Source organism: Papio anubis, chromosome 3 (assembly GCF_008728515.1).
Source record: "Papio anubis isolate 15944 chromosome 3, Panubis1.0, whole genome shotgun sequence".
In the NCBI taxonomy this organism is placed as follows: domain Eukaryota; kingdom Metazoa; phylum Chordata; class Mammalia; order Primates; family Cercopithecidae; genus Papio; species Papio anubis.
The window spans coordinates 10,431,127-10,452,013 of NC_044978.1; the positions used below are offsets into that span (position 1 = coordinate 10,431,127).

The following is a 20,887-nucleotide window of genomic DNA, read 5'->3' on the forward strand; positions in this document are numbered from 1 at the left end:
CAGAGGAGCAGATGTAAACACACAAAAACCTCATGATGATCCTCAAGCAAGGGAAGTGGAAGAAACAGATTTCCTAATTCTAAAATATTCAGCCTGAAATATGCGTGTAGGCCTTTGTTTAGGACAGTACCCATTTACACTTAAACCTGTTACTGGCAAGATAGAGACTGGTAGCCTGCTTTTTCTGCTTGTCCAATGATACATTGGGAAACCTGTTGTGTGTGTACATATGTGTGTGTGGTGTGTGTGTGTGTATTGGGATGTGGGGTGGGATTAGTGATTTACAGCTTTGGTAAATCTCACAGTGTAAATATGCCCTTCGTGTTCAATTTCAAGCAACCAACGTGACCTCACTGAGCATGGAGTTAAGGGATGTGCTCACTTGGCTCTCCCAAACTAGTAGGAGCCTGCAGGAGCAGCTCTAGCACCCTCCGTGTTCCTCTATGGTCTTGGGCTTCAGCCTGTGTTTCCAATTTCACCTGACTCCTCCAGTGCTTTCTCTTTGGCTATGCCTTCAGTGAGTGCCGACTTCTGTTCACCTTCAGAACTTTTCCACTTACTGAACTCTGTCTACCTTGCTGCTTCTCAGGCCTGGAGATTTCCCCTCATCCTTCTGAACAAATGTTGCTGCCAAGGGAAGTATTTCATCTTTAAACAGCCTACATTCTGTGGTGCCAAATTTCTCCCTGTCCCTCCACATTTCTATCTGTTGAATTAAACTTTTTGTTTTCTTCATAACATTTAAGGATATGAGAAAATGTCCAATTTTATTTATTAATTTTGTTGTTATTGCTGCTTTTCTCTAATAGAACGTGAGTTTCAGAAAATAGAGACTGATCGACCTTATTGACTCCTGTTTGTTTAGTGTTTAATAGAGTTTTTGGCACATAGTAGGTACTCAGTAAATATGTGTTAAATGAATAAGCAAATATTTGTTAAATGAATAAAAAACACAGGTTGTTTACAACAGCTTCAGTAACTGTATTGAGTTTAGTAAGAAAATGTTGGCCCAGGACATAATTTTTAAAGGAGTGATTGCCTATGATTTGACCTGGTTACTTGTACAGAGGCAGCTTAGGGGTAAAAGAAATGTCTAGGAGGAATTATTATTAATCTTAAATTCAAAAAGAGGTTTGAGGACAATCTGCTTTCTATTCGTTGGCTTAAATTAGGGTTAAAAATTATTTTAAGGAACCCCAAATTTGTGTATTAATTTAATCATGTTAAAGCTATTCATAGAAATAGTTGCAAATATATAAAAATGTCTTCCTTTATCTAATAGACAAATATAAGTAAAGACACACTATTTGTAGGTAGAATGATTATTTTCAGTTTTATTTCACAACCAGTATTTTCCCCATCATAAATGGGGGGGTAAGGAGTAAACCTTGAAGGTGTGTCCTGAGAGAATGATGTAAAACTGCACCTTTTGCGTTCTCTGAAACACAGTAGGGCACTGCCTTATATCTGTTATCCCTCTTCCCTAGAATCTTTCATGCATCCTTATTCTGGGTCCTGAAACTGCATTTTCCAAAACTGTATTAGCAATTAAAGTGTGCCCAGGCTCTGTTGCTACAGAACATTTTATTTTAAAAACTAACGTATTACTAAATAAAACTGTTGGACAATAAGGCTCAAAATAATGTTGAGCAATGTTCCAGGTCAAAATGAATAACTTCAAGATTTCGCTTTGGGTACCCTCTTCTCCAGTTACCATCAGTTTCTGTTCTCGGAATCTTTTTGCTTGCTTCAAGGACAGGGCCCATCTCCATTCCTCTGTTTGCATTCCCAATGGACTATTGTTCCATTTACTGCATTCTCTACCATGAATTCCAGAAGGATAATAGGCATTAATCATTTATTTTAGAACGTATTTGGTTAAATAAAGATATGTATTAATTTAAATAATAGTTACATAGTTTGGTTCTTTATTATAGTGTGCAAGTCGTTAAGGTAGGGGAGAAAGGACTGAAATACAAATAGGCGAATGCTACTCACAAGATTCTTGTCTCGGCCGGGCATGGTGGCTCATGCCTGTAATCCCAGCACTTTGGGCGACCTGTGCAGGTGGATCACTTGAGCTCAGGAGTTCAAGATCAGCCTAACATGGTGAAACGCTGTCTCTGCTAAAAACACAAAATGTAGCCGAGTGTGGTGGTGGGTGCCTGTAATCCCAGCTACTCAGGGGGCTGAGGCAGGAGAATCGCTTGAACCCGGGAGTTGGAGGTCGCAGTGAGCTGAGATCCAGCCACTGTACTCCAGTCTGGGCTACAGAGTGAAACTCCATCTCAAAAGAAAAAAAAATAAAAAATAAAAAAGATGTTTGTCTCCAATATGGAGTATAAGACTAGTCAAAACATGAATAAATACAAATTTGAGTCTATGTAAGCTAATAAATTGAGCTTCAAAAGTATACACAATAAAATTTGGACATAGATCATATTGATCATATTGTCTGCAATTTACAAAGCGGAAATGGAAGTTTGGAAAAAAGTAGTTTGCTGAAGATTTATGTAGCTATCTCCAGAATTTTGAATGTAAGATTATTGATTTCCAAGACGCCTGTGCTTCTTTCCATAGAATATGTGACTCGATGATTCACAAGAGAGTAATAAGCAAATTCTTTGGGAAAACTAGTGATACCAACACCTTAGGTGGTAGATGAAAGGAGATTGTTTAGTGTAATATGTAACTGAGTTGATCAAAATTTAAGGAATTTGAATGGATTGGTGTGGGAGCTACTTGACTAACAAATAATTATGTTTCAGTAAACCTTAGAAAACAAGTCAGAGAGTATGCAAATATGCCTGCCTTTGTACCAGTAATAGCAACAGGGGTAGTATGAGGAGTGCTTTTAGTTGTGATACTGTTAGTACTGGTAGTATTATACAGCAGTAGTAAAAAGGCTGCTGTGTACAAGACTGTGCTAAGTGTCTGACTAAATCTTTGTTATTCAATTTGGGCCTAATGATCACCTCTTACAGTGACAAGTGTGATTGTTAATTTTATGAGTAGCTTGGCTAGGCAACGACACCCAGTTGTTTGACCAAGCATCAATGTAGATATTGCTATGAAGGTATTTCTTTGTAAAAGATGTCATTAATATTTATATCAGTAGTAGACAGTCTTGAATAAAGACTGTCATTTAAATCAGCAGGGTTTGGATAGAGCAAATGATCCTTCACAATGCACATGGGCTGTTTCCAATCATTTGAAGACCTTAAGAACAAAGACTGAGATTTACTGAAGAGGAAGGAATTCTGCCTCCCGACAGCCTTTAAACTCAATACTGAACACCGGATCCTGCTGGAATTTCCAGCCTGCAAATCGGCCTCATGGATTTCAGACCGTCCAGCACCCATAGTCTAGTAATTCCTTAAACTCTCTCTCTACATATTTGTGTGCATGTGTGGGCACATAAATGCACACATGCACCCGTTGTTGGTTCTGTTTCTCTGGAGAACTCTAATGCAATTTTATTATCTGTGGTTGAAGATCCAAAACAAATATGTGCTGTATTGATCTTCATTTTGTTAGTTTATCTGTGAAGAGAGTACTTGAATTGTAAGAATCAACCAAATAAACTATGCAGTATGTGGATACTACTCAAAAGTTAACAGTCACACACAACAGCCTCTTTCTGGGAAGTCACTGAAAGACAATGTTGAAGAGAGTTTCACTCTTTAAGCAGAAGTTTGAGCAGTGTGCCTAGTTATTCATTTTGCTTGGAAGGAGAAATGGCTAGATACGCAATTATATAATGATTTGTAGGCTGTGACCTGTAAGGTCTGGGACTTGGATGGAACATGACTGGTAAAATGATGACAAAGAAGCCTGGGAAATAGGTATGTGGCTAGAGTTCTCTGAATGCACAAAATGCATGAAAGTATTTGTGCCCCATAAGAATGCTCACGAAACAGTGACCTCAGCAGAGGAAGATTTTAATACTCAAGTGGATAGGATGATACAATTTCTTGATGCCAGTCAGCCTCTATCCCTAGACACCCTGGTTATTACCTAATGGGGTCATGAACAAAGTAGTCATGGTGGCAGGAATTGAGGTTATGCATGGGCTCAGCAATGTGGACTTCTACTCACCACGGTTGACCTGGCTGCAGCCACTGCTGAGTATCCACTCTACCAGCAGCAGAGAAAAACACTGAGCCTCCGATATGGCAACACTCCCAGAAGTGATCAGCTAGCCACCTGGTGGCCGGTTGATTACATTGAACTGTTTCCATCACAGAAGCGGTAGCATTTTGTTCTTACTGAAATAGACACTTTGGATATAGATTTGACAACTGTATACTCGATGCTTCTACCAAGGCTATCGTCTGTGGTATTGAAGAAATGGGCATTATCTGTCATCATATCTTAGTATTCCAGACAACGTTGCTTCTGATCAAAGAACTGACTTCACATGAAATGAAGTGCAACAGGGAGGCCAAGGGAGGCCTTGCTTCTGAAAAGGACTAGTCTTATTGTTTACCATCCTGAAGCAGCTGGCTTAATAAAAAGCTGGAGGCGCCATTAGAAGACTCAATTACAGTGTCAGCTAAGTGACAATGCCTTGTAAGGCTGGGGCAAGGTTCTCCAGGAAGCTATATATGCTCTAAATTAATGTCTAATATAGCTAGGATTCACAGGTCCTGGAATCAAGGGGTAGAAATGGAAGTTGCATTAGCCTGTATTACTCCTAGTGATCCACTAGCTAAATTTTTGCCTCCTGCCTGCATGCCCTTGTGCTCTGCTGAACTAGTCATCTTAGTTCCAAAAGGAAATAGGCAGATGGACTCTCAGGTGAGTGGTGCAGCTGTGCTTGCTAGTGAGACTGGGAGGGAGACAAATTTATGTTGTTGATTCTCCATATACAGGGGCTCTCTTAATAGATAAACTAACAAATTGAAGACCAGAATGCCATCTGATGCATATTTTTTACTTGAATCTTCAACAACAGATAGTAAAATTTTATTAGGGTTCTCCAGGGAAACAGAGCCAATAGGATGGATGGATGTAAATGCGCGCACACACGCACACAATGAGAGAGAGATTTTTAAGGAACTCGCCTAGGCAACTGTGGAGACTGGCAAGTCTGAAATCTCTGGGGCAGGCCAGCAGGCTGGAAATCTCAGCAGGAGTCAGTGTTGTAATTTTGAGTCTGAAGACAGTCAGGAGGTAGAATTCCTTCCATTTTGGAAAATCTCAGGCTTTTTTCAACTGATTGTGTGAGGCCCACTCATACTATGAGGGATAATTTTCACTCAAAATCTATTGATTTAAACGTTAACGACTCTAAAATATATTTTAATAGCGACATCTAGACCGGTGTTTGAGCAAACTCTGGACACCATAGCCTGGCCAAGTTAACACATAACATTAACCATCACAACAAGTATATATTTTATATTCCTTGACTAGATGTGATCACTGAGATTCCAAATAACACATAGCTTTCTAAAATCATATAACTTATAAATGGCAGAACCAGGATTAAAATCCTTTTGCTTCTGAATAAAAGTCTATTATACCACAAATAGCTTCCTTATATGAACTAATCTTATAGAGTATTATAAGATAGTATTAAAGATACTAGTAAGTATCCTGAGGGATAAATTCAAGTCAGTTATTTTCCCCATTTTATTGTGTAAGTGATTATGGAACACTTGAGTCTATATATTGCTATAGCATGTCCAGAGTCCTCAAATCTATAGCAATCACTATCCATGTTTGTTCTGATGAAGGCTGATCTTAATATTGATGCCTTGTGTGTAAAAGCATAATGAGAAACAAACAAAAATAACTATGGGTTGGGTGTTGAGAGTAAATAAGTGATTGAACTGTATGAAACATAGAAGGCTAAAGAATGTTGGAATGAAAAAGAAAAAAAAATTCTATTGGCTTTGATTTATCATTTTGAAGAAGAAAATTGGTTCTCTTTGTTATTTTTTTTTCTGTTTCAGCAGCACAAATTGTTATAAGTGAAAATATTAAGAAATAAATGTAGACATGTTTAGTTATTTTTTTAAAATAATTACACATATATCTTTCAAAACATTTAACCCTGGATACTTCTTCACAGTATCATCATTTTGCTATATTTATGACCTACCTATTTTCTTAAAGGCAATCTTTACTTCTTATGTAAATGTAAACTTTGTTTTGTTTTGTTTGCTTTTCTTTACAGTTTGATATGTTGTCTGAGTTCTATGTGCTCTATGATAACATTTATATATATATATATAGGATTGCTCCCTTGGCTTTACTTTTGACTTATAAATTATTCACCAAAATTTCGTTTCCAGGTTGTTCTTTGAAGATGCTATACTGTGAATAACTAAGTTGAAATTTTATGGCAGAAGGAATGATTTTCTTTCTCATGCATTTGATATAGAAAACTTTAAAGGTGTGGTTTTTATCCTTTGGAATGTGCTTTGACCCCATGATATATGGCATTGAATTATGAAGACATACAGGTTATATGAACATCTTTCTTTGAAAGTTGCTATACTTTGTGTTACTTTTTCACAATTTATAGTATAAAAACTTAGTGATTTTTTTAAATCAAATTATAGTTTTGTAATTAAAAAATAAATGTTATCAATTTTCAACTATTCTATATTTTAGCCAATTTCTAAAATATCATCATTAAACAATCAGTTGATGTGTGTGCACAAGAAAGAATCACTATACTGTTTAAGAATTAGAAGTATCACTAGCAAGCTAGAATTTCAAATTGAATATTTCAATTTTATTTCTCAGGATTATTTCTGAACTCTTCATTTACTTTCTGTGACTCTAGATTTTATCCTTCATATGGTTAAACAGAGAAAATAGTAATTTATAAGTTACTAATGGGGTGGAAATAGCATATGGTTCTTTCCAATTTTCCTTTCTTCAAAGAAATAGCAAGTTACCTTAAATTCCTTCTTATTTTGACAGGCATGTATGTTCCAATGTGCTCAATTACATGGTAACAAATTCTAATATGCACACACACAAAAATCACCTTGCAGTTTTGTGCATATATGCACTGCAAAAGTGATGAGAGTTGTTTAATGGAATGTTTTGCAGCAATGCTTTTAAAGATGTAAACTAAATAATACAGGCTTTGTAGAAGGGGTCAGGTTTGACATCTATTGGGCACAAATTATTGATAAATTGTAGGAGTGAACATGTTATTAGAGATTTACATCAGGAGATTATAGTGGTCAGCCAATCTTAAAGGCAGCAGTACCCTGGAGATCATGAGTCCCCAGCAAACGGGCACAACCAGCTGTCAGTGTGATTTGACAGAGCAGAAAGAGATTCCAGAAAGAGTCACAAAGTACTTGAGTTTAACTTGAAGAAGTATGGACATGAAGGGAACTATTTCGGGAACCTGCAGGGTATATGCTAAGTTTGTCTTTTGCCTGAGGTAGTCACCAATTATGTATGCTATAAATGCAAGCTAGTCTCTCTGCTAAAGGATAAGGTTAAAGGCCCCAGGAACATCTCTCTATGTGCTGAGGCTTTTAAAAGGCTAAAAGGCTAAAACTGTGTCAAGAAAGAATATGAGAAATAATGCAAGAATAAAATCAGAGAGAAAAAAACTGCCAAGGGAAAGAGACAATATCAATGAAAATAATATGTGAGAGAAAGAAAAATTAACAGAGAAAAAAGAAAAAGGAAGGAAAACTATGATTTGTAAACAATTACAAACCATATCTAATAAAGAGTGAATTGAGAAAATTGGAAGCAGCAGAATTTGATGTTTCAGCTAATAAAGATACTAACAAAGACAAGCAAGTACATGGGACTTTCATTCACTCATTTATTCTAGTAACTCAAGTATCACTAAATGTTGTAGTATGTGGTACTTCCCAGCTCAGGAATATGGAGTTTTGACTTGCACATATGACATAACGAATGGCATGAGCTTTACTTGGAAAGAATACGTGCAACATGGGGGAGACAGTCAACCCGTTTAACTTCAAACTTTTAATAGATTCTGCTGATCTAAAGCCTTTCTCTAGTGATTTTTAGAATTCTGTGCAGAAAAATGCTGCGTGTTATGTATGGCAAGTGCTTGGCTCTCTTATTTTTATTGGAAGGTATAGATCTGGGGAGCAGAAATAGGAAATAGAAATTGAATATTTATTATGTTAAAGATAGTAGGATGATAAATTTTAATAGTAGAAAAACTTACTCTATATAAAAAGTGGCAGAAGTCTTCTCTGCTTCCTCATCTTTAGATGTGTGATCTGCAGTAAATATACTCATTATATTTTAGATTTCCTGTTTACATATAGAATGTAATAATCCCTATGTTATAGTCCTTTTGCTTTTCTTAAGAGTATGGGGTAAGTTGTAATTACTATTGTAATCACAAATGACCAAAACAGGGCTTCCAAATATCTATTTATATTAGCCCGGGTGCGGTGGTTCACGCCTGTAATCCCAGCACTTTGGGAGGTCGAGGAAGGTGGATCACCTGAGGACAGGAGTTCGAGACCAGCCTGACCAACACAGAGAAACTCTATCTCTACTAAAAATACAAAATTAGCCAGGCGTGGTGGCAGGTGCCTGTAATCCCAGCTGAGGAGGCTGAGGTAGGAGAATCACTTGAACCCAGGAGGTGGAGGTTGCCGTGAGCTGAGACCGTACCATTCCACTCCAGCCGGGGCAACAAAAGCGAAACTCCGTCTCAAAAAAAAAAAAAAGAAAAGAAAAGGAAAGAAAAGAAAAGTAACAGAAAATAATGAGGTGGGAGAAACAATCAACTGATAAATCATGTTAAGATAAATTATAAAGGAGGAAGAAATATAGGTAAATTACTCAAATTAGATATTTTAGAAGAAATCAGGTATTTCAAGTGAAGTGAAAGAGATTCTGGTGGTACACAATGATACAGTTTGGGTATTTATCTCTGCCCAGACCTCATGTTGAACTGGAATCCCCAATGGTGGCATTAGGGTCTGGTGGGAGGTATTTGGATCATGAGGATGGATCCCCCATGGCTTAGTGCTGCCTTCATGGTAGGGAGTTCTCGAGAGAACCTGGTGATTTAAAAGTGTGTGGCACCTTTCATCTCTCCTCTTACTCCAGCTTTCCCCATGCTATGTGCCTGTTCCCCCTTTGCCTTCTTTCATGACTGGAAGTATCCTGAGGCCTCCCCACAAGCAGATGCTGCTATGCTTCCTGTATGGCCTGCAGAACCATGAGCCAATTAAACCTCTTTTCTTGTAAATTACCCAGTCTCAGGTAGTTCTTCACAGTAGTTCAAGAACAGCCTAATGCACATGATTGTTAATAGGGAATAATAGGAATAAGTGCTAAAGATAGTACTTGTGACCTTACCCATAGTTTGTATATAAAGTAATGCACATATTAACTTAAATAGAAAACGTAGAAACTTCCAATTTGCAGTCCAGCATGTAAAGAGCTTAGAAGTTCCCATTCCATCCTAACAAGAAGTAAAAAGCTGAACAAACTAAGAAATCAAAAACTTTTCTTAGATCCCTAAGAGAAGTGAGATCACAGGGCCAATCACTTCCCTCCAAATTAGAGATACCCTCAAGCAAATAGAGAGAATCACAAGTTACTACAGCAGAAACCCATGTGCAGAAATCACCACAGAAATCAGTACCAGGTTAGGAAACCTGAAATGTAATCAATGAATTGCTAGAGGCTCAGTGTGCTCAAGCCTGAGGCAGTCATAAGGATGTCCCCACCTTTGGTGAGTGTAATCTCCAGAAGTTTGACTTTGTACTCATGGTAAATATCAGAAAAAATTATTTCACTCTTCTTACAGGGAAGGGGAAAAATAACCATTTTGAAATATGCTAGACATTCTTTTCTTCCTAACAAGGTCTTCACTAAGAAAAAACTATGTAACTAGAGCCTCACCCGCTGGGGTTTTACCAGAGCCTAATCTACATGGAGAAAGGGAAATATACAACTCCTGTTGACTCTAGGCTTCCATGTGGAGAAGAGAAATACTCAACCACAGCCCATTTTAGCTATTCTGTCTCACTTAAAAGGGGGCAGAAAAGCACGTGTGAAACTCCCAGTCCAGAGGTCCAGGCTTATTAAAAGACTAAAACCCAATTGTAGGATCATAGAATGCTTTCCCTCCCCCAACACCTAACTTCTACATCATAAAAATCCCATTTACAGAAGCTCCTTTTACACAGTATATCATACCTGGCTATCAAGAGTAAATTACAAGGCATATTAACTGGGAAAAAAAACACAGTTTGAACAAATAGAGCAAAATCAGAACCAGACTCAGATATGGCAAGAGTGTGGGAATTAGACTAAGAATTTAAAGCAACTCTAATTTACATGCTAGAGGCAAATTCTTCCCTGGTCCTTCCTTATAATGGCTCCTAAGGAGGCAGAGACTGTGAAAACAAGTGGTATTTATTAATTATGATATTGTACTTTGGATTTGAATTTGCTACACCTTTCTTTATAGTAAGACACAAACTACTTAAGAAATAAAGATGTTTTAGTTCATTGTTAGATAGGAAGAACATTTTAACAGGTGTACTTTATTTGAAAAATGGATCAAACTCAAATTCATATGGCAGACTAGATGTGTTCATAAATAAACTTATGACATAAAAATATGCTAAGGGCTCTAATAATAAAAGTAGACAGCATAAAATAACATATGGGAAGTGTAAGCAGAGAGATGGAAATTCCTAAAGAACCAAAAAGAAACACTGGAGATTTAAAATGCTGTAACAGAAATGAAGAATGCCTCTTGATCGGCTTATTAGTTGATATGGTTCAGGAAGAAAAATTGCTGAGCTTGAAAATATCTCTATGGAAATCTCCAAAACTGAAAAACAACAACAACAACAAAAAAGTAGATTATCCAAGAACTGTGGGACAACTACAAAAGTAAATTTCATTTAATGCGAAAACCAGAAGAAGAAGAAAGAAAAAGAAATCTTTGAAGCAATAATTACAGCGTTTCCTTTAATGTTGAACACTAAACCACAGATTCAGCAAGCTCAGAGAACATCAAGCAGCATCATGCCAAAAAACAAAAAAAAAAGAAACCAGCACATCTAGGCACATAATTTCAGCTATAGAAAATTAAAGATACAGCAAGAGCACATAACAGTTTCCAACGTGTACATTTATAGTAGCAGAACATCAAAATACAAGAAGCAAAAACTGACAGAACAGCAAGAAGAAATAGATGAATCTACTATTATACTGTTGTAGTTTTAGACTTCAATGACCCTCTGTCAGAAATTGACAGATTCAGCAGGCAGAAAATTAGTAAGGATATCACTGAATCCAGCAACACTATAAATTAACTGGATATCATGGACATCTATAGACTGTTTCTTCTGATAATAGCAGATTGCACATCTCAAGCTCACATGGAAACTTCATCAAGATAGACCACTTTCTGGATGATAGAACACATCTTAACAAATTAGAATAAAATAAACTCAGTCAATGTCTGCTCTCAGGTGACAATGTAATTAAACTAGAAACCAATAATGGAAAGATAACTTAGAAAGCCCAAAATGTTTGAAGATTACACACATACTAATAAAAGACACATGGAGTAAAATGTCTTCAGATAAATTAAAAAATATTTTGAACTAAATGAAAATAAAAATACAAACTGTCAAAATGTGTGGGATGCAGAAAAAGCAGTGATTAGAAGGAAATATATAAAATTGCATATATTAGAAAAGAGGAAGTTCTAAAATCAATAATCAAAGCTTCCTCTTTAAGAACTGAAAAGCAGAGCCAATTAAATCCAAAGTGTGCAGAATAAAAGAAATAATAAAAATAAGAAAGCCAGCTGTAGTGGCATGCAGTTGTAGTCTCATCTACCCAGGAAGCTGAGGTGGGAAGATCACTTTAGCTAAGAGTCGAATCTAGCATGGGCAATATAGCAAGACCCTGTTTCTTAAAAAGAGAGAGAGAGAGAGAGAGAAGAAACCAATGAAACTAACAACAGAAAATCAATACAGAAAATGAAAAAAGTATAAACCCATGGCCAGGCTAACTAAGAAAATAAGAGAGAAGACACAAATTCAGTAATATCAAAAATAAACATGAAATAGCAATACAAATACCATGGACATAAAAAAAAGTTTGTTAACAACTCTATGCCCACAGATCTGATAACCTACATGTAACGGGCCAACTCCTGGAAAGTCACAATTTATTAAAGGTCACACAAGAAGAAACAGACTATCTGAGTAGGACATTTTTATTGAAGAATTGAATCAATAATTAGTAACACTCCCAAAGAGAGCACAAGACACAGATGGATTCACTGGTGAAATCTACCAAACATTTAAGAAAGACAGTTTATCAGTTATTTACAATCTCTTTCAGAAGACAGAGGCAAAAGAAGTATTTTTAACTCATTATTTAAGGCCAACATTACCCTAATACACAAAACAGACAAAGACAATACAAGAAAACTAAAAACCAACATATTTTATAAACATAAATGCACAAATCCTCAACAAAAATATTAGCAAATTGAGTCCAACAATGTATAAAAAGAATTATGAATCATAACGAAGGAGGATTTATCTCACTGATGAAAGGAGGATTTAACATGTGAAAATCAATTAATCCATCGTATTAATAACCTAAATGTAAAGAAAATCAGATGAACAAATCAATAGATGCACAAAAAGTATTTGAAAAAATCCAACCCCATTTAATGATAAAAACTCTCAGTATGGGGGAAAATTCCTCAACTTGATAAAAGACATCTATAAAAATACCTACAGCTGACATAGTATTTAATGTTGAGAAACTTAAAGCTTTCCCAATAAGACCAAGAAAAAAGCAATAATACACCCTCTTACTACTGCTTTTCAATATCTTATTGGAAGTCCTAATTAATGCAATGACAAGAAAAGAAAATAAAAGGTATACATATTATGGAGGAGGAAATATAACTGTCTTTGTTTGCAGATGACCTAATCATCTATGTAGAAAGTTGAAAAGAATTGACAAAATTCTTCCTGGAACTAATAAGCAATTATAGCAAGGTGGTAGGACACAAAGTTAGTATACAAAAGTCAACCACCATCCTATATAGCTGCAATGAACAAGTCAAATTCGAAATTAAAAACAGAACACTACTTATGCTAGCAATGAAAAAAATGAAATACGTAGATGTAAATCTAATAATATACGCATACAAAATCTGTATAAGCAAAACTACAAAATCTGATGAAAGAAATCGAAGTAGAACCAAATAAATGGAGAGAATTCCATGTTTATGGATAGGAAGACTCAATATATTCAAGACGTTAATTTTTTTCAACTGTATCAAGAGATTCCATGCATCCCCAATCAAAACCCAGGCAAGTTATTTTGTACATATAAACACACTGATTCTAATGTTTATAGGGAGATGTAAGATACCCAGACAGAAGCGACAACACAATATTGAAAGAGGAAAAAAAGGTGAAGGATTGACACTATCTGACTTCAAAATGTATTACAAACTGCCATAATTAAGACAGTGCAGTATTGTCAAAAGAGTAGACAAACACATCAGTAGAACAGAATAAAGAGCCCAGAAACAGACCTAATAAATGTAGTCAACTGATCTTTAACAAAGGAACAAAAAGAACGTAATGGAGCAAAGGTAGTCTTTTAAACAATTGATGCTGGAACAAATGAACATCCTCATGCAGGAAAAAAAAAAAAAAAAAAAAAGAATTTAAAAATATACATTCCATTTGACAAAATTAACTCAAAATGAATCTTAGACCTAAATGCAGAATGCAAAACTATAAAACTAAAAGCATATGAGACAATCTAGATGACTTTGAATTGGTGACGAATTTCTAGATATATCATCAAAGGCATCATTCATTAAAAAGTAATTGATAAGCTGGATTTAATTAAAATGAGAAATTTCTGCTCTGTGAAAGATACTGTCAAAAAAATGAAGAAACAAGCTGCAGACTAGGGGTAAATACTTGGAAACAAACAAACAAAACATTAGGACTGTTATCTAAATTATACAAGTAAGTCCTAACAACAAGAAAACAAACAATTCCATGAAAATGTGAGCTAAAGACCCTAACAGACAACTCACCAAAGAAGATACAGGTTGAAAATCTTTAATCCAAAAATTGAAAATACAAAATGCTCCAAAATTCAAAACTTTTTGAGTGCTGGCATGACACCAACACTGGAAAAAGTCACACCTGACCTCATGTGACAGATTGCAGTCAAAACACTGGTGCACAACGTATAGTTTATTTGGCATTCCCAAGGGAAAAACAACCCTACCAGCTCTCTTTAGCTTCTTATGTCTTTGTGTGCATGCTTAGATTTCCTGACAAAAAGCACACAAAATCACACCCACAAAGAGTGATAACTCATGTTTGTCCTGGCCCAAACATCTCAAAGGCATGTTCCCCACAATACCCCACGTGGGCCCAAAGCCTACATACATTACTCATTATGTTTTTTTTTTTCTTATTCTATTATGTAAAGGTATTTTTGAAAATGTTGAAAAAGACCTGCAGATACCCCCAATGAGTAACAGTGATAAGAAAACAAAGGAAGCATTTATTTTTATCTATGCCACAAAATTTCTAGCTATTGGAGAAAACTGGACAGTGTTGTAAGTGAAAAATATCTTACAGAAGAGTTTGATATTTGAATGGCCACCATATATGACCTGAAGAATCAGAAGGAAAAACCGTTGAAGTTCTATGCTGAAAATGATGAACAGAAATTCATTAAAATAGAAAAACACTACATAAAGATAAAAATGAGGATCTTGATTGTGTATTGAGAGTGTATACCCATCAGCACTGACCACAGGCCAGCTGATGGTATGCTGATCATGCAAGAATCATATATCATAATGGACTGAGAACCGAAGAGAATTACAAGTATTTAACAGGCTGATTGTAGAAATGTAAGAAAAGGCATGACATCAGTTTTTTGAAGATTTGTGGTGATAACGGATCTGCTAAACATGAAGCAGTGGAGAAATTTATGAGTTTGCCAAAATCATCACTGATGAAAATCTGACATTAGAATAAGTCTCTAGTGCTGATAAATCATCACCATTTTGGTGTTATTACCCCAGAAAGACATTGATTACAGCTTATAAAATGGCCCTTGCAGGAATTAAGGATGCCAAGTGCTTAATGACTGTCTTTGGATGTGCTAATGTAGGAGGAATAAATGGATGTAGACTTGCTTGGATTTGCAAAAGTTTGCATTCTTACTATTTTCAAGGAGTGAATTTCATACCAGATCTTTATTATGTTAACAAAAAGGCATGGATTACCAAGGACATCTTTTCTGATTGGTTTCCCAAACATCTTCTACCAGTGGCTTATGCTCACTTCAAATAAAATGAACTGTATGGAAACTGTGAGATGTTATTATTCCTTAACAATTCTTCTGCTCATTCTCCAGCTGAAATTATCAAAAATAACACTTATGGCATGTATGAGGTTGGTGCAAAACTAATTGCAGTTTTTGCCAATACTTTCTCTCAACTGTAACTTCATTAATTTAGCCATGTGACCATGGTATTCTTACATCAATGAGGAATAATTATATATATATATATACACACACACACACACATACACTTTTCTGAATAAAATGCTAGCTACTCTGAACAGAGGTGTATTTGTGGAAAGTTTTCCAAATAAATTTAGCATAAAAGATTCTGTATATATTTTTGCCAACACTTGGAACACAGTGACTGAAGACAGTAGTGTATGCCTGACACAATGTCTGACCTGCAATTATGTTCAAGGTTGATGATAAACAAATTGGTGATTTTGAAGAATTCTGTATGTCAAAAGAAAAAAATATGACCCTACACATGCAAAAATATACCTTCAGAGTCTGTCAGCAACCTGGAATAAGTAAATGTTGGAAATGTTTTAACATTGATAATGAGGCTCCAGTTGTCCATTTATCGAAACATAGCCAAATATCGTTCTGAATTAAAATGATCACGACATTAGTGTCGATGATGATGACATTGTTAACACTGCAGAAAAAGTGCCTTTATACATAATAACAATGTGACAGGTTTATTGAAGGACTGGAACCGTGTATATTTATAACAGAATAAGAAACCATGTCAGTGCATAAAATCAAAGACTTCTAAGACAAAAGTCATTGCAGATGAATCTACAGCAAACGCTTTTCAAAAGCCATCCAGCTGAATGCCTCTTCTTCCGTAGAGAACCCAATTTCTGTTTCCTTAACTGCTTCTGATGTTTCTTCTTCTCACCTAAGGAAAAAATACAGTGTACAGCAAACTTAATAAAAACACAGCATCATAGTGTGTCTGGAATTTATTCCTTCTATTGGGTTCTTGGTCTTGCTGACTTCAAGAATGAAGCTGCCGAGTTTCCTGGTGAGTGTTACAGCTCTTAAAGATGGCGTGTCCAGAGTTTGTTCCTTCCCATACACTCTGAGTTGCTTCCTTCTGGTGGGTTCTTGGTCTCACTGACTCCAGGAGTGAAGCCGCAGACCTTCGTGGAGAGTGTTACAGCTTTTAAAGGTGTTGTGGACCCAAAGAGTGAGAAGCAGAAAGATTTATGGTGAAGAGTGACAAAAACAAGCTTCCACAACGTGGAAGGGAACCCAAACACGTTGCTGCTGTTGGCACAGGTGGCCAGTTTTTATTCCCTATTTGGCCCCACCCACATCCTGCTGATTGGTCTATTTTACAGAGTGCTGATTCGTCCATTTTAAAGAGTGCTGATTGTTCCATTTTACAGAATGCTGATTGGTGTGTTTACAATCCTTTAGCTAGACACAGAGCACTGACTGGTGCATTTTTACAGAGGGCTGATTGGTGCATTTATGATCCTTTAGCTAGACATACAGTGCTGATTGGTGTGTTTGTAATACTCCAGCTAGACAGAAAAGTTCTCCAAGTCCCCACTTGACCCAGAAGCCCAGCTGGCTTCAACTCTCAATAGGTGGAGACTGAAAACCTGTCATTGTTTGTTGTTATTTAACAGCTGATAAAGGTATACAGTGCTGATTAATTAACCTGAACATATTTTTTTCACTGTATGCTACTGTAAATATGGATATATGTTATTATACGTTTATTTAAAACCATAGAATGTACAACCCTAAGACTGAACCCTAACATAAAGTATGGACTTTAGGTGATAATGATGTGTTAATGAAGGTTCATTGGATGTAACAAATGTACCACTGTGGTAGGGGATGTCAATAATAGGGAAAGCTATGTATGTGTAGAGGCAGGGAGCATATGACAGACCTCTTTATGTTCTGCTCAATTTTGCTGTGAACCTAAAACTGCTCTAAAAATAAAGTCTATTTAAAATAAGAAATGTCATGCATTCTAATAAAAATAAGTGAGTATAATTTTTAGGTATGGGTATGGGAATTGAAGTAAACCAATGAGAGGAAATAAGTCAAAATAATTTCGTAGAAAAAATTTCAAGAGTAGCAATTTGTATGTGCTCATCATTAAACAAGAGGTTGGGATCAAGTAGCAATTAGTGACTTTAGTTAATTTTTTTTTTAAATGTAATGTTCTAAAAGACAGCATCTTAGAGCATCCATATAAAAAGAAAAACTGTTTTCTATTCTAACTTTGATTATAAAGTACATGCATCATATAGTAAAGGTGGAATGTTTCTATCTAGGCAAAAACAAAATATCTCATTCTGGTTAATAATCATATGACTTGAAGTCTATTTTATCTGATATACACACAGCTACTCCTCCTGTTTTTTGACTTTCATTTGTGTAAAATATCTTTCTCCATACCTTCACTCTCATTCTGTGTGTCTTTACAGTGAAGTGAGTTTCTTGTAGGCAGCATACAATTGGATCTTTTTCTTAAAATCCATTCAGTCAGTCTGTCTTTTAAATGGAAAACCTAGTCCATTTATATTAAATGTTATTATTGATAGGCAAGCATTTACTACTGCCATTTTGTTATTTTTTTGGTAGTTTTGTAACTCTTTCTTAACATCTTTGTTTTTGATTAAGTGATTTTTTCCTGTAGTATGTTTCAGTTCCTTTCTTTTTTTTTCTTTCTTCTTCTTTTTTTTTTAAGCATATCCATTATGTGTTTTTCCTTTGTAGTTACCAGGAGGCTTACAAAAAACATCTCAGAGTTATAAAAAGTTATTTTAAATAGAAAATAGCTTTGATCACAAAGAATGAAAAGAAACAAATGCTGAATTCAGCAAAAGCAATGCTAAGCAAAAGGACCAAAGCCAGAGGTATCACGTTGCCTGACTTCAAAGTATAAGGCTACAATAATTAAAACAAAATGGTACTCTGGTACAAAAACAGACAAATAGACCATAGACCAACAGAATAGGCAACCCAGAAACAAAGCCATACACCTACAGCCATATGATTTTCAATGAAGTCAATAAAAATAAGCAATGAAGAAAGGACCACCTACTAAATAAATGGTGCTGGGATAGCTGACTAGTTATATGCAGAAAAACGTAACTGAATTCTCCCTTTTACCATATACAAATATTAACTCGAGATGGATTAAAGATTTAAATGTGAGCTCTCAAACTATAAGAATCCTAGGAGAAAACCTCTGGACATCAGCCTTGGGAAAAAATTTATAACTAAGTGCTCAAAAGCAATTGCAACACAAACAACAATTGATATGTGGGACCTAATTAAACTAAAGAGATTCTCCACAGAAAAAGAAACTACCAACAAAATAAATAGACAACATGCAGAATGGGATAAAAATTCACCAAGTATGCATCCATTAAAGATCTAATATCCAGAATCTATAAAGAAGTTAAACAATTCAACAAGGAAAAAAAGCAATAACCTCATTAAAAAGTGGACCAACAACATGAACAGACACTTTTAATAAGAAGGCATACAAGTGACCAACAAACATAAAAATATGTTCAACATCACTAATCTTCAGAGAAATGCAAATCAAAACTGCAATAAGCAATTACGTCACACAAGTCAGAATGGCTATTATTAAGAAATCAAAAAATAACAGATGTTGGCAAGGCTGTAGAGAAAAGAGAACATTTATAAACTGTTGGTGGGAGTGAAATTACTTTAGCCACTGTGGAAAGCATTTTAGAGATTTTTCAAAGCACTTAAAAGAGAACTACCATTTGACCCAGCAACCCCATTACTGTGTATATATCCAAAGGAAAAAGAATCACAAAAAGTCACATGCACTCATATGTTCATTGCAGCGCTATTCACAATAGCAAAGACATGAAATCAATTTAGGATTCATCAAAGGTGGATTGGATAAAGAAAATGTGGTACATACACAGCATGGAATAATAAGCAGCCATAAAATAGAAAAAAATCATGTCCCTTGCAGCAATATGGATGGAACTGAAGGCCATTATCCTAAGTGAAATAACCTAGGAACAGAAAACCAAATACCACATGTTCTCACTTATAAGTAGCACCTAAACATTGGGTAAATATGGACATAAAGATGGCAAAAATAGAGACTGGGGACAACTAGGGAAAGAGAGAGAAGAGGACAAGAGTTGAAAACTTAAGTCTTGGGTACTATGCTCACTACCTGGGTGACTGGATTAATTATACCCCAATCTTCAGCATCATGGAACATATAGATATAACAAACCTGCACTTGTATTCTGTAAATCTGAAATAAAATTTGAAATTATTTTTTAATGAAAAGCAAAGAATAAACTTAAAAAACTCTATACTTTAACTCCATCCTCCAACTTTTTGATGTTTTTTAATCTCAATTTATGTATTTTTATATTCATCTATCTCTTAACAAATCAATCTAGTAATTTTTGATACATTTGAATTGTGTGCTAATACTAGAGGTATGGTGGTTTACACACCACAGTTACAGCAATAAAGCATTCAGAATTTGTCTGTGTACTTACTTTTACCAGTAGGCTTTATATCTTCAGATGATTTTCTGTGTTGCATGTTAACATCCTTTTCTTTCTGACTGAAGAACTCTCTGTAGCATTTATTATAAGACAGATCAGGTGGTGATGAATTACTTTAGCTTCCATTTGTCTAGAAAAGTATCTCTTCTTCATGTTTGAAGGATAGCTTTGTTGGATAATTTATTCTCAGTTAGCAATTTTTTCTTCAGCAGTTTGAATGTATCATCCACTCACTCCTCCTCTGTATGGTTTCTGAGAATTCTGCTGCCAGACAAATGAGCTCCTTTATATGTTATTTGCTTCTTTTCCACTGATGCCTTTGAATATTTTTTGACCTGATATTTGAGAGTTTGATTATTATATGCCTTGGGGTAGTATTACAGAGGCTGAATTGGTTTGGTAATCTTTGGCATTCCTGTACTTGAATATTTATATCTTTCTCTAGGTGTGAAAGTTTTCTGTTTTTTTTTTTTTAATAAACTTTCTACCACTTTCTTTTTTTTCAGATCCCTAAGTTCAATGACTCTTAGATTTATTCTTTTAAGGTGACTTTCTAGATTTTGTAGACATTTTTAATTCATTTTCATTATTATTTTTCTTTTTTCTGCTTTGACTGCATATTTTCAAATGTTCTTCCTCTGAAGTCACAAAATCTTTCTCCTGTTTGATTGGTTCTGTTGTTGAGACCCTCCGATACATTTGTTATTTCAGTCAATGTATTTCTTAGTTCTAGGATTTCTGTTTGCTTTTTATTTTGTTAATCTCTGATAAGCTTCCAAATTGCTTGTTTGCCTTATCTTGGATTTTGCTGAGTTTCCTCAATACTCTTATTTTAAATTATTGATCTGAAAGCTCATGTCACCATCTTGCTGGAATCAAACACTAGTTCTCTACTTTGTCCATTTGGGAAGGTTCCTAGTTTTCTGTCAGCATTTCTTACAGATGTAAGTCTACTTTTTTGCATTGAATGATTAGTTATT

General features: G+C 35.4%; 1 long non-coding RNA gene across 1 annotated transcript in view; it reads right to left on the minus strand.

The window, feature by feature from the left end:
- Positions 1 to 15,579: 15,579 nt before the first annotated feature.
- LOC110743364 overlaps positions 15,580 to 20,887 on the minus strand; it is a 37,491-nt gene continuing 32,183 nt past the window's right edge. The window contains exon 3 of the long non-coding RNA XR_002522317.2: positions 15,580 to 16,264. This is a non-coding gene — a long non-coding RNA (uncharacterized LOC110743364). The remainder of the gene's footprint in view (positions 16,265 to 20,887) is intronic.